This window comes from Chiloscyllium punctatum, chromosome 26 (genome assembly GCF_047496795.1).
Source record: "Chiloscyllium punctatum isolate Juve2018m chromosome 26, sChiPun1.3, whole genome shotgun sequence".
Classification (NCBI taxonomy): Eukaryota; Metazoa; Chordata; class Chondrichthyes; order Orectolobiformes; family Hemiscylliidae; genus Chiloscyllium; species Chiloscyllium punctatum.
Window position 1 is genome coordinate 79,102,638 of NC_092764.1, and position 13,845 is coordinate 79,116,482.

General features: G+C 41.2%; 1 protein-coding gene across 6 annotated transcripts in view; it reads left to right on the forward strand.

Annotated features, from left to right (window-relative positions):
• The window catches only part of smpd3 (sphingomyelin phosphodiesterase 3), a 310,905-nt gene that overhangs the window by 38,255 nt on the left and 258,805 nt on the right, over positions 1-13,845 (forward strand). Inside the window, exon 1 of one of the 6 annotated variants that reach the window (XM_072547765.1) lies at positions 6,693-6,918. The exons of the other annotated variants lie outside the window; for them this stretch is intronic. The gene's annotated coding sequence lies outside the window, so the exon portion shown is untranslated. Of the gene's footprint in view, positions 1-6,692; positions 6,919-13,845 lie in introns of those variants that run through there. 6 annotated transcript variants of the gene reach the window in all.

Sequence of the window (13,845 nt, forward strand, 5' to 3'; positions counted from 1 at the left end):
CTTAATATATTTGTAAAAACCCTTTGGATTCTCCTTAATTCTGTTTGCCAAAGCTATCTCATGTCCCTGTTTTGCCCTCCTGATTTCCCTCTTAAGTATACTCCTACTTTCTTTATACTCTTCTAAGGATTCACTCGATCTATCCTGTCTATACCTGACATATGCTTCCTTCTTTTCCTTAACCAAACCCTCAATTTCTTTAGTCATCCAGCATTCCCTATACCTACCAGCCTTTCCTTTCACCCTGACAGGAATATACTTTCTCTAGATTCTTGTTATCTCATTTCTGAAGGCTTCCCATTTTCCAGTCGTCCCTTTACCTACGAACATCTGTCTCCAATCACCTTTCGAAAGATCTTGCCTAATACCATCAAAATTTGCCTTTCTCCAATTTAGAACTTCAACTTTTAGATCTGCTCTATTCTTTTCCATCATTATTTTAAAACAAATACAATTATAGTCGCTGGCCCCAAAGTGTTCCTCCACTGACACCTCAGTCACCTGCCCTGCCTTATTTCCCAAGAGTAGGTCAAGTTTTGCACCTTCTCTAGTTGGTACATCCACATACTGAATCAGAAAATTGGAGCTTAAAAATGTGTTACTGGTAAAGCACAGCAGGTCAGGCAGCATCAAAGGAACAGGAGAATCGACGTTTCAGGCATAAGCCCTTCTTCAGGCTTATGCCCGAAACGTCGATTCTCTTGTTCCTTTGATGCTGCCTGACCTGCTGCACTTTTCCAGCAACACACGTTTAAGCTCTGATCTCCAGCATCTGCAGTCCTCACTTTCTCCTGAATCAGAAAATTGTCTTGTACACACTTAAGAAATTCCTCTCCATCTTGCATCTGCAACTTGCAGAAAAGAAATAAGACTGGTCATCAAAGCAGGCCTCAGGTTCTTGAAGTCAAGTCAAATTGTCACCTGTTTCTCTGGAAGCTCTGGAAATTTGAGTACCATTTTTACCCTGCTGTTAGAGTGGTGCATTCCTTCATGGCCTCTATTCCATACTTTCTATTTACTAGGTAGTAAAGATTGTATTTAAATTAAATTTATCTCTGTGAAAGGTTGAAAGAGCTCCAGTTGGGAGCACTCCAATATCTCGGCAAGGTTAACTTGATCTGAAAGCAAATGGTAGTAAGTTTCGTTAGTAGATGAGATGGTTTTTACCTCAACTGAATTATGTATCCCCTCATGTGAACTAGACAGTATCAGAAGATAAATATAGGGTGGGACAAGAGAGCCAATTCTAATACTGTTTATGTTAGCATTGAAAGTATTGGTTATCATTAAGCACTGGTTAATGTTTGGCTATTCCCAAACCAAGCAATTCTAAAGTTAATTGCATCAAGCAGCTTAAATTGAACAAAGATCAGCTGATTTAGCAACAATTGAAAATCAACTAGGGTGCATGTTATGTTTGGTGACAAAGAAGCATCTTTATCCAGGGAGCTAACAGGGAAGCTCTGGTAATATAATTTGTAAACAGTATTAATTATATTCAAATACTGCAAACCCCATTTACTTTAACAAAAGAAAATAGAGGTGAAAATGGTTGGTAGCAAATCAGTTGTGAGATGACACTTGGGTGGAACATAAAGAAGCCAGCTGATTTGCTGTCACTCATAATACATTGCACAGCAAGATCATTTACGCCTCAAGAAGTTTATGTATCTTCAATTATCGTAAGCTGAAAAACATTCTGCACGTTTGTTTGAACTTTCACATTGTAGGGAATCTAATATCTCAAGAAATGTAATGCTACAACACAGTATAGTCAGTACATTTATTGTATTGTCCAAACCTCTAGGGCTTTACCAACTATGGTAAGATCAGAAAGACCAATGAGTGAAACAAGCAAGGTTTAAAAAAACATAGGAAATGTAACTGTCCATCACCCCAACAGGAAATCTATTATAGTGTATTCATATTCTGCAGATTCATGCAAAGCTACTTCAAACTGACACTAATCTGGAATTAGATGTGATGTCAAAGCCCAGACTGACTTTGCAGCAAAGCAGAGTGAATTTGTCTTCACAGATTTTCCCTTTGCTTGACTCTGCTTTCAAATGAAGCCCTGGGTGCATGATTTGGGCTTTATTAACATTGTACTGCAGTGTTGATGCAAACATCTTCACCCTGCCAATATGGTTACTTTGTGAATGCCACCTAATGACATCTAAAATCCAAGGACACACAAGCATTACAGATGCCACTGGCTGAAGAAACCCTGGAAACTGTGAATACAGTCATTGTACAGCTATGTGTTAAAAGTTGTTACTAGGCAACAGCCTTTCAATTTATACAATAGGATATGTACGACGGAGGAAATAGTTTCTCTTCTTAATGGGCTGAATTCTGAAAAGCAAAAAGAACTGGGTTACATTAAGCAAGAAAGGTTTTAACCATACTATAGACAATGTGTGCAGATACATGACTAGCAGAAGATTTAAGAACATTTCACATTGGCAGTTATGTATGTGTATATGAATAGCTACAATTATAGGTCATTATTCTGTTCCTAATGGACTATTTTATCTGGAATTGTGTTGAGATGTACTTGACAGTGTTGTATTGAGTATGATAATACTGACATTATTTCAGCACCACACAAAATCTTAGAGGCATAATACTGAACACATACTGAAAACATACCTCAATAGCAAATGTAGAATGCACATCTACTCCCCAGGTTAAGCCACATTTTAGCCCCCTTTCCCACCCACCTATATCACAGATCAGATGAATAAAATGTTAAGCTGAGACTCTATTTGCTGATTCAAGTGGACTTAAAGAGATCAGATGGCATTATTCAAAGAAGAGCATGATAGTACTCTCCAATGCCCTGGTCAATATTTATCCCTCAACCAATATCACGTAAACAGATTATCTCATCAGATTCCAGTAGCTGTTTGGGAATCTTGATGTACATACATGAACTGCAATATTTAGAGTCATAAAGTCATACGACATGTAAACACGCCCCTCGACTTAACTTGTACATGCCAAACAGGTTTCCTAAACTGAACTAGTCCCATATCCCTCTAAATCTTTCCTATCCAAATACCTGTTCAAACGTGTTTTAAATGTTGTGATTATACCCACTTCCACCACTTCTTCTGGCAGCTTGTTCCATACGTGCACCACCCTCTCTGAAAAAGTTGTCTTTCAGGTCCCTTTTAAATATTTCTCCTCTCATGTTAGACTTATGCCTTCTAGTTTTGGATTCTTCTACCATGTGGAAAAGACCTTGGCTATTCCCTGATCCAAGCCCTTGTGATTTTATAAATCTCAATAAGGTGACTTTTCAGCCTCCTACACTCCAGGGAAAATAGCCTCCCTTTTTGACTCAAAGGTGGGTGGGAGTAATGAAAATGTCTAGCTACAGAAAATCTCCCTGTGACCACCTGAAAGGGAATCGGATTTCACCTTCAAGATCAGGTATTCCCCGAAGATCCCCACGGGGCATGGCCTCTGACTTCAAAAAATTAATCTTATATCCTGAGAAAGAGCCAAATAAATTAATATATTGTATTAAGTAATACAGACTTTGCCGGATTTGATAGGAAAAGGAGAACATCATCTGCATAGAATGTGATCTTATGCGCCCTGATCCCAACTCCGGGGCAACTATATTGGGGTCCCTCCAGATAGTCTCCGCCAATGGCTCAATTACCAGAATGAACAACAGCGATGAGAAGGGACAATCTTGTCGGCTGCCTCTAGCAATACTAAAATTATTAGATCTTATGCCATTAGTAAGGACCACTGCCATAGGATCACTATATAGCACTTCCACCCATCTGGTAAAGACCCCACCAAGACCAAACTGTTCCAGAACATAATAAAGATACAGACACTCCAAACAGTCAAGTGCCTTCTCTGTTTCAAGGGAGACCACCAAACCTGGAATTGGCCTCTATTGACATACCTGCACCATATTCAGTACTCTTCCAATGTAAGTAGAGGATCTATGGCTCTTAATAAAATCTGACTGGTCCTCCTTTACAATAAAGAGCAACACCTCCTCCAATTCAATGCAAGTGTCTTCGATAAAATTTTGAAATCCACGTTTAGCAGCAAAATGAGCCTGTACAAAGCACCATCCTTTGGGGCCTTCCCTCTCTTGAGGATGAGAGAAATATTAGCTTCTTTCAGAGAGGGCAGGAGGCGGTCTGACTGTACAAATAATTGTAAATGTCCAGCATTGACCCGGCCAACATATTCATAAATTCCTGAGAATATTCACTCAGAATGTATCTGGGCCGGGTGCCTTACCACTTTGGAGCTATCTTACTGCCTCCTGTATCTCTTGAGCTGTCACAGGAGCATTCAAGAGGAGTGCCTGCTCTGGAATCACGCCTGGAAAGTCTAGATTCTGGAAGGACTCCATCTTTGCCAACCTGTCCTCACAGCCCTCCTAAAAGTCCTAAAAGTCATATTAACCCTTTTGAAGTCGCAAGTAAGAGACCCAGTGCCCTTTCTGATAGATGTGATAGAATGGTGGTGGGGGGTGGGGGAGTGGTGGGGTGGCGCTCTTTTTCCTAGCCAAATATACCAGTTTTTTACCTGGCCTATCACCATACTCAAATAACTTTGTTTCGCGAAAGAGATCCCTTGCTTCACTGTTTGAGTAAGCATGGAATTCAGAGCAGCCCAGAGAGTTGTGATTCGCTGTAACTTAATCATGGATGGCCTTTCAAAATATGTGGTCTCTACCTTAAGCTGGGCCTCGAACAAATGTTGCTGCTCTCCCCTCTATCATTTCCAACTCACTGAATAAGAAATGATTATACCCCTTGCATAGGCCTTGGCAGTCTCCCAAAGCACAGGTGGGTTACTGGCTGTGCCCAAGTTGATATCCAGGTACGCTTTAAACTCTTGCGAAAAGTACTTGATAAACTTACTATCCTTAAGGAGAAAAGGATCCACGCGCCAGTGCCAAGAACCTACCCCATTACCCCTGACTTTACCCTCCAAAATACACTGCCGAATGATAAGAAATGGCTTTGTTCCCAATTTTACAGGGCAGTACCAAATCCAAAAAAGCCAATGGAACAACAAACAAATCAATCCTTGTGTAACGCTTGTGCGGATTGGATAAAAAGATGAAATCCCCACCCGCCGGGTGAAGACATCTCCATACATCCACCAATCCCAATTCCACACTTAAGTCCACCAATTATTTAGATTGTGGAGAGTTAACCGGAGGACCCCTCATCATCCTATCCACTGAGCCCATTAAAGTCTACCCCTATAATAGTATGGCGCATTCCAAGGGCAATCAACCAAGAGAACACGTCAGAAATTTAAGCGGGTGTGGCAGGGGACAGTACACATTCAGCATATTGTACTCCTCACCATGTATTAAAACTTGAGAATCACAAACTTCCTATATTTATGATCAATTTGGTCTAACAACTGGAATGGGAGATTCTTCTGAACAAGTATAGCCAACTCTTACTTGTCGCGTTAAAAGATGAAAAGAGCACCCAGTCAAACTTCCCCTACTGCAATGTTAGATGCTCCTTGTCATCAAGGTATGTTTCCTGTAACAAGCAACATCCACCCTCTCCTTTTTAAGATTTGAAAGTACTTTCTTTCTCTTAATCGGTGAGTGACACTCCTTAATATTCCAGGGGCACCATTTGAGCGAACAACTATCCATAGTCATCTAAAACAGCCCGGGAACCCCCGAGAGGAAGAACCTTACTCACGACGCACTGAGTGGAAACATTTAAAGACTCATAGAGCCTGAAGAACACATCTACAAAAATTACCAAAACAAAACTTTTAAAAACTACAACTACAGAATACCAGTACAAAAAACAAATAATAGGAGACTTTCCCCCTTTGCCCACAGAGGGGCACTGACACTATCCACACACACCTCCATGGCTTCTTCTAACTGAAGCTGTGCCCAGGAAAAACAAGAGTAAAGAATACATAAATCTTAAAAGTGGGCATTTCACCCATCCCAGCCATAAATCGACCTCCATTATTGCTGGAAGAAAACAAATTAAAACTTCCAATAACGCTTCTCAAACTCCAGGAAAGTGAAAAGGGAAAAGAGAAGAAAAAAAACTTAAAGGGACGAAACAAAATGAGAAAAACAACAACAAAGGAGAACCAGTATTGTCCATATTGCTTGAGCCAGTCAGTCTATTTTAAAGTGTTGAAAATGTTCTTTGCTTTCTCTGATGAGTCAAAGACGTGTATGGATCTCTGTGGCTGAAACAGAGCACTGCAAGGCACCTTACAGAGTATTGGATATCCAGATCCCTCAGCCTTTTCTTTACCTCATCAAAGGTCTTCCTCTTACTGATCATGGCCACAGGAAAGACCTGAAAAAAAACGTAATCTTCGATCCCTTGTAAATCAGAGCCTGTGGACCCTTCCCCAGTATTCTGGAAGCTTCCAACACCTTTTGCTTGTCTCTATCAAGATGGGAATCACCCCCACTAGGACAAGGTGGGGGTGCTGGTCCAACATGGGCCTGTGCACCGTGAGTCAGTGAGCTCAATCGATTTGCACCTGGCCTGCCTCAGCTTCCCATCCCAGAAACTGCAACAGCCATTGTTCAAAAAAGCTGGCTGGCCGATCCTCTTCTTCTCGCTCCAGCAGCCCAATAATATGAATGTTCTTTCTCCGACCTCAATTTTTGAGGTTATCAACCAGCTCCACTGAGGCCTGTACCTGCTTTTCAGAGTGTGGATCCATCCCGCCAAAGATTTGGCCACGGTCTCCAATGCCACAGTCCGCCACTCGACTTCCTCTACATGCTTCCAGAGACACTGTGTTTCCTGCTCATGCTTTTGCAGCATGGCCGAGATTGGTTCCAGCCTGGCCTGGGTTTTTTCCTCACTGACTCCATCTTTTCTCTGAGTTTAAAGAACACTGAAGCCAGGCCTTGCTGAGCAGGTAAGCCCAGTGGGGCTTCCATGGAAGTCAACGCTGTGGCCGTGGATGCGCCCATTACTGCAGGGGCGTTGTCTGCTTGTTGTGATCCATGCGGCCCTTTGCCTTTGGTCTTCTCAGTTCACTAAAAAAGATATATAGCGATTCTAATCACTTAAGATTACTGATTTTTCCCAGAATAGCTAAAATGTGGAGGGTAAAAGCACCACTTTGCCTGAGCTATGGTGCAGAGTTCGGCAAGGCAGAGCTGTTAGATCACTGCCATCTTGAATTTTCCCATCCCTTTTCAGTTTAATAACATCCTTCCTATAGCAGGGCGACAAGAATTGTATGCAGTATCCAAATGTAACCTTTCAATGTCCTGTACAGCTATAACATGATGCCCTAACTCCTGCACTCATTGCTGTGACTGATGAAGTCAAATATGCCACATGCCTTCTTCATGATCCGGTCTACCTGTGTCGCCACTTTCAAGGACCAATGTAACTGGGTCTTGCTGTTACATTTCCCAGTGCCCTACTGTAAATTGTATAAGTCCTGCCTTGGTTTACCTTATCAAAATTCAACACTTCTTATTTACCTGCATTAAACTCCATTCCCCATTCCTTGGCCCACTGGTCCGGTAGAGCAAGATCCTGGTGTACTCTTAGATAACCTTCTTCACTGTGCACCATGGTACCAATTTTGGTGCCATTCACAAGCTTATTAACTATGCCTCCTATATGCTCATCCAAATCAGTTATGGCACATACTTGTGGCACCTCGCTGGTCACAGGTCTCCAGTCTGAATGAACCCTTTACCCTCATCCCCTGTCTCCTACCATCAAGCCAAATTTGTATCCAATTAGCTAGCTCTCCCTGGATCCCATGTGATCTCACCTTACTAACCAGTTACTATATGGTAGACATGGTACACGACATGGTATTCCTACGTTACAAAAGTGACTGTACTTCAGAGCATTGTAAAAGAACTTTGGGATATTGTGACCACACTTTATCAGAGAATCCAGTACATTGCTATCTCCCAGATTGTGTAATAAAGAATCGTGGAGGTTGTCAACATGGAACAACTACATTCTATCTATCATGTCCATGCCAGTGTAACTGAAACTAATCCTAGTACCCTGCTCTCTCTCTTGCCGACACCCCCTCCCCCATTCCTCGACTTGAATTGTTTATCTGCTGTTCGTTTAAACTTCACAACAGTTTCTGTCTTCACTACTCACTGAAGCAAACCATTCCATATTCCAGCAAAACTTTGTAAAGATATTTCTCCCAGCTCCAGCCATCATTGTCTCAATGATAATTTTAAGTTGATAATACTTTGATCTAGCTCTTCAATCAGAGGAAACGCTGTTATTTTGTTCACCCCAACAAAAGTTTCACAATTTAGAAATCTGTACTAAATCTCACTGTTGTCTCCCTTGCTTCAATGTAAATAACCCTGCTCAAGTTTCTCCACATAAGTATAGTTTCTAAGCCGATCATATTGTTTATGTTGCATGCTAATATCAAACCGATTTTAACCACAGGTCCATTTGAGCATGCTGTATATACAACAGTTAAACTATCAGTTCCAAATTAGCAAAAGAAATGTCGTTTGTTTTATATGGTAAAAGTTAATGCACCTGTCAGGATTCTTACTTCTGCAGATTGTGAACTCAAGTTCCTATTCAGAGGCATGAGCATAATATCTAGGCGAAACCTCCAATGAGATACTGAGGAAGTGTTTCACTGCTGGATGGACCAGTTTACCATATGCAAATTGAGCGCTGCATTTCCCACATTATAAGTGACTATATTTCGAGATACTTCATTGACTAAAACATGCTTTGAGATGCCCAGATGTAATGAAAGACAGGATCTTAAAAAATTATTTCTTCTTTGTTCTTATAAAGCAGCATATTCTCAATTTATTGTGAGTAACATTGTAGAAGAGGTCCATGTTTTTGATTTTGGGAATACATTAAAATTGCATTTCTCAAAAATTAAGAAGTGAGAAAAGATTGAAATAATTGATATTCTGCCCACAGATGTCTTTAATGTGAATGTGCCAGTAGCATGTCACAAGAGAATTTTTAGATTAGATTAGATTAGATTACGTACAGTGTGGAAACAGGCCCTTCGGCCCAACAAGTCCACACCGCCCCGCCGAAGCACAACCCACCCATACCCCTACATCTACCCCTTACCTAACGCTATGGACAATTTAGCATGGCCAATTCACCTGCCCTGCACATCTTTGGACTGTGGGAGGAAACCGGAGCACCCGGAGGAAACCCACGCAGACACGGGGAGAATGTGCAAACTCCACACAGTCAGTCGCCTGAGGCGGGAATTGAACCCGGGTCTCTGGCGCTGTGAGGCAGCAATGCTAACCACTGTGCCACCGTGCCGCCCACAATATTACTTCTGCTCCTGGTGTTTTTTGTGTGTTACTGTTTTAAGTGTCCAGTGCACACATTCAGAACGATTTTTATGATTGCTAACTAAAAAAGCCAGAATGAAATGCATGTTTGGGCCATTTGGCAAGATTGAAGCATGCCATTCAGCACCATGTGAGTGCAACATATTAATGCTCAATTCTGTGCTGCTGTGACCAATTAACCCCATGTGGTATCTAGCCAGTAGGTTACTTGTTTCTTTTTGTGATAGAATGAACCATTTAGTTCATTCCAGTTAAATATCTATGCTCTCATTCATTGATTAGATGCTTCTTACATGGTTAGTGATTTCACTATAGGCTCCATACAAAAATAATCTTGAAGTTTGATTTCTCCTATGAATATTTAGAAATGTATTCTATTTGTGGGTTATTGTGCCTCAGAATAAAACTATATTGTCTCAGAACACTCAGAGGATGAAAGCACCGTATTCCCCAGTAATACTGAGGCCATTAGTTTAACAGCAGCTGTTTCTAGGCCCTTCCAGTTGCCAGTTTTACAATTTAGTGACATTTCAGTATAATGCCTGTGGGAGAACACTTTCAATGTAAAGTAATTACCTCCTGCTTCTAAATGTATATTTGTGATGTTCTTTGTTAATGCCAGTCCAATTAAGCCTGCATTTTGAACAATAATATGTGTAATTTCTATGTGCACCTTTTAGTCTCCTTTCAGCTATCTGTTCTTCTATAACTTTCCAATCTACCCAAAATATGTTCATGGATGCAATGGGGTTAACTCGTGCGGATTTTCTTTGATACCATGTCTTTCCATGGTATCAAAGAATAGTGTGTTATTTGAAAATGAACTAAAGGGTTAAAACAATGAGGACAGGATACTGAGAGGAGAGTTTGTATTCCCTTTAATATTTAAATTTAAGGCGTGATTTTTTCCGGTGATGTAAGTGATTAAGTGATTTTGCAGACTATTTTCAGAAAGGCTGTTTCTTCTGCTGTGAAGTTGAAATAAGGGAGAATGCACAAACATATGCATTAGGAGCAGATGCAAACCATTCATCCTCATGGGTTTACTATGCCATTCAGCAAGATCATGGCTGATGTGATTGTAGCTTCAACTTCACTTGCCTGCACAGCCTTTGACTCCCTTGCCAGTCAAGAATATAACCACCTCTGCTTTGAAAATGTTCGTGCCCTTGCTTCCACCTCCCCCGCACCACCCCCCCCCCCCCGCCTCTCCCCCCACCCCCCCACTCTCACAGACTCCCAATTTTGAACTTAATATTCAGGGTTATGGGCCAAGTGCTAGCAAATGGGACTAGTGTAGATTTAAAGTAGGTTTTGTCAGAGCAGATTTGAAGACCCTCTTCTGTACAATATGATTCTTGGACTAATTGGGAGCTTCCTTATTTTTAATATGTACCCTATGTGTTGTGTCTCCCACAAGGGCAACATCTCTTCAGCATCCGGCCCATTTCCCTCTAAACCCTTCCTATTCACATACCATCCAAATGCCTTTTAAATGTTGCAATTGTACCAGCCTCCACCACTTCCTCTGACAGCTCATTCCATACACATACCATCCTCTGCGTGAAATGTTGCCCCTAAGGTCTCTTTTATACCTTTTCCATCTCACCCTAAATCTATGCATTCCAGTTCTGGACTCCCCCACCCCACAGAGAAGACTTTGTCTATTTATCCTATCCATGCCCCTCATAATTTTGTAAACATCTAAGAGGTCACCCCTCGGCCTCCGACACTCCAGGGAAAACAGCCCCAGCCTGTTCAGCGTCTCCCTATAGCTCAAATCCTCCAACCTTGGCAATATCCTTGTAAATCTTTTCTGAACCCTTTCAAGTTTCACAACATCTTTCCAATAGGAAGGACACCAGAATTGCACGCAATATTCCAACAGTGGTCTAACCAATGTCCTGTACAGCCACAACATGACCTCCCAACTCCTGTACTCAATACGCTGACCAATAAAGGAAAGCATACTAAGCGCCTTCTTCACTATCCTATCTACCTGCGACTCCACTTTCAAGGAGGTTAGGATATCTGGTTGGCATGGATGGGTTGGACCAAAGGGTCTGTTTCCGTGCTGTACATCTCTATGACTCTATGACTATGACGCTGTTAAATCACTTTAAGATCTTATATTTCTCATTTAGAACCTCTCATTCTTCTAAGCTCCATTGAAACAGACCTTTCTTCATAAGAAAACTTCCTCATTCAGCAATCATTTCCGTGAAATTTGCCTCTCACGTCTTTCTTAAATCTCTCTCCTCTCACCTTAAAAATGTTCCCCATACTCTTGATATCCCCCATCCTAGGGAAAACACAATTACCAATAACTTTATCTGTACCTCTCATTACTTTATAAACTTCTTTCAGCTCGTCTCTCAACCTCCTAAGCTCCAGTGAAAAACATCCCAGCCTTTCTTTATAACTCAAACTTTCCATACCCGGCAACATCCTGATAAATCTCTTCTGAATCCTCTCCAACTTGGTAATATCCTTCCTATAACTAGGCGACCAGAACTGGACACAGTATTACTGAAGAGACCTCATCAATGTCTGTATAACCTCAACCTGACTTCCCAACTCCTATACTCAAAGCACTGAATAATGAAGGCCAGCATGCCAAACACCCTTTTAACCACATTGTGTATGTGACGCCTACTTCAAAGAATTATGTACCTGCACCCATAGCTCCCTTTTTTCTTTAATACTAGCCAAAGCCCTACAATTAATTGTGTAAGCCCTACCCTAGTTGTACCAAAATGCAATACCTCGCATTTATCCAGATTGAACTCTATCTGCCATTTTTCAACCCATTGATCCTTTGATCAAGGTCCCTTAGAAAACCTTTTTCATTGTCTACAATGCCAACAATTTTGTGTCATCCACAAACTTACTAACCTTGCCTTCTATATTCTCATCCAAACCATTTATATAAGTGACAAACAAAAGAGAACCATGAACTATCCCTGTGGAACACTGCTGGTCACAGGCCTCCAGTCCAAAAAGCATACCTCCACCATTATGTCATCCCAGTTGAATTTGTGTCCTTCATTGTCCCTGTGTTTAGAAATGAGAGAGTGCTGGTCGTGTCTAGCAATGTGCTCCAATAATGGCTGGACAGACCCAAAGAAGAAAACACTACACGAACCAGACATGATAGTAACCATACCATACATCAAAAACATCAGAGATAACTACCCGACTACTCAGTCCCTAGGAATCTTAGTGGCCCACAAATCAGAAAACACCTTCCACCAGCTCCTCACAAAGGTTAAAGATGCAACATCCACATCCAACAGGATGAATATTATCTACAGGATACTCTGCAAAGACTGTGGAAAACACTACATAGGACAAACAGGAAGAAAACTGACCACATGAGGGCGCGAACATCAACTCACCACTGCCAGACACAACTAGCATTCTCTTATTTCCAACCACATAGACAACGAAGGACACAGATTCAAATGGGACGATGTAACAAGTAAAACAGAGACACACCAGAGAATTCCTTGAAGCCTGGCAGTCCAACCGGAACTCAGTCAATAGACACATTGAACTGGACCCTGTATACAAATCACTGAGATACAGAACTGGAAGTACCAACAAACAGAGACGTATAAATACAAGTTGGGCAGACCACCAACCGGTTATCAAAGAGGCACTGATGATGTCACCTAGCGATGCAAGGAAATGTTTGCAGAAAAACATATTGGCTCGGCAAACAAATCCATGACTTTATCCACTGCCAGAGCTACAAATCTTCTCAAGAACTCTAAAACTACCAATTGTTCCAAGTAGTCCACCCAAGTGTTACTGTAAACTAATGCATCTCCAAGGTAAAAAGCACAATAAAGAAACACTGTCTACCGCTTGGTTCATCAATCTTTGTAAAGTTGTTAGAGTATTGTTTAGCCTGAATAGATAACTTAGCATTGGAAAAGACTGGCCAGGTGATAAAGATCCTCTAGCTCTCTGGATTAAAGGAACTTGTCAGTATTCTTTTTAAAATATCTATTTTGGTAATAAATCTGGCAGTGCCAACCCTGTCAGTGTATTCTTCCAAGCAAGGAATTGGGTAGGGGTCTACCTTTTTTTACAACATTGACCTTTACAATGTCAATGCAGAACTGGATCAACCATCAGACTTGGGTACTAATACTACTGGAGAATTCCAGCTTCCTTGACTGGACTGAGTTATACAGTTTTTCCAACATGTTTTGGATTTTTGCTTTCACCTGGGCTTGTCTCTCTAAACAGAAATGATAAGGATACAGTTTTGTAAAAGAGAATTCTCCTATTTCCATAACCTTTATGTCTAAAGTTGTATCTGATTTGCCCCTACAGCCTCCTTTAAAGTGGTGAGCAATCACATTAACTCTTGTTGTTCTTCCACTACCTTTAAATGTTAAAGTATTGTGTCTAACTTCACAAACACTTCAGTGTTAGCTAACCAGGTACTAGGTGGTTCAATTTGGAGCTCGTTTAATTTAATCCTTACTCTC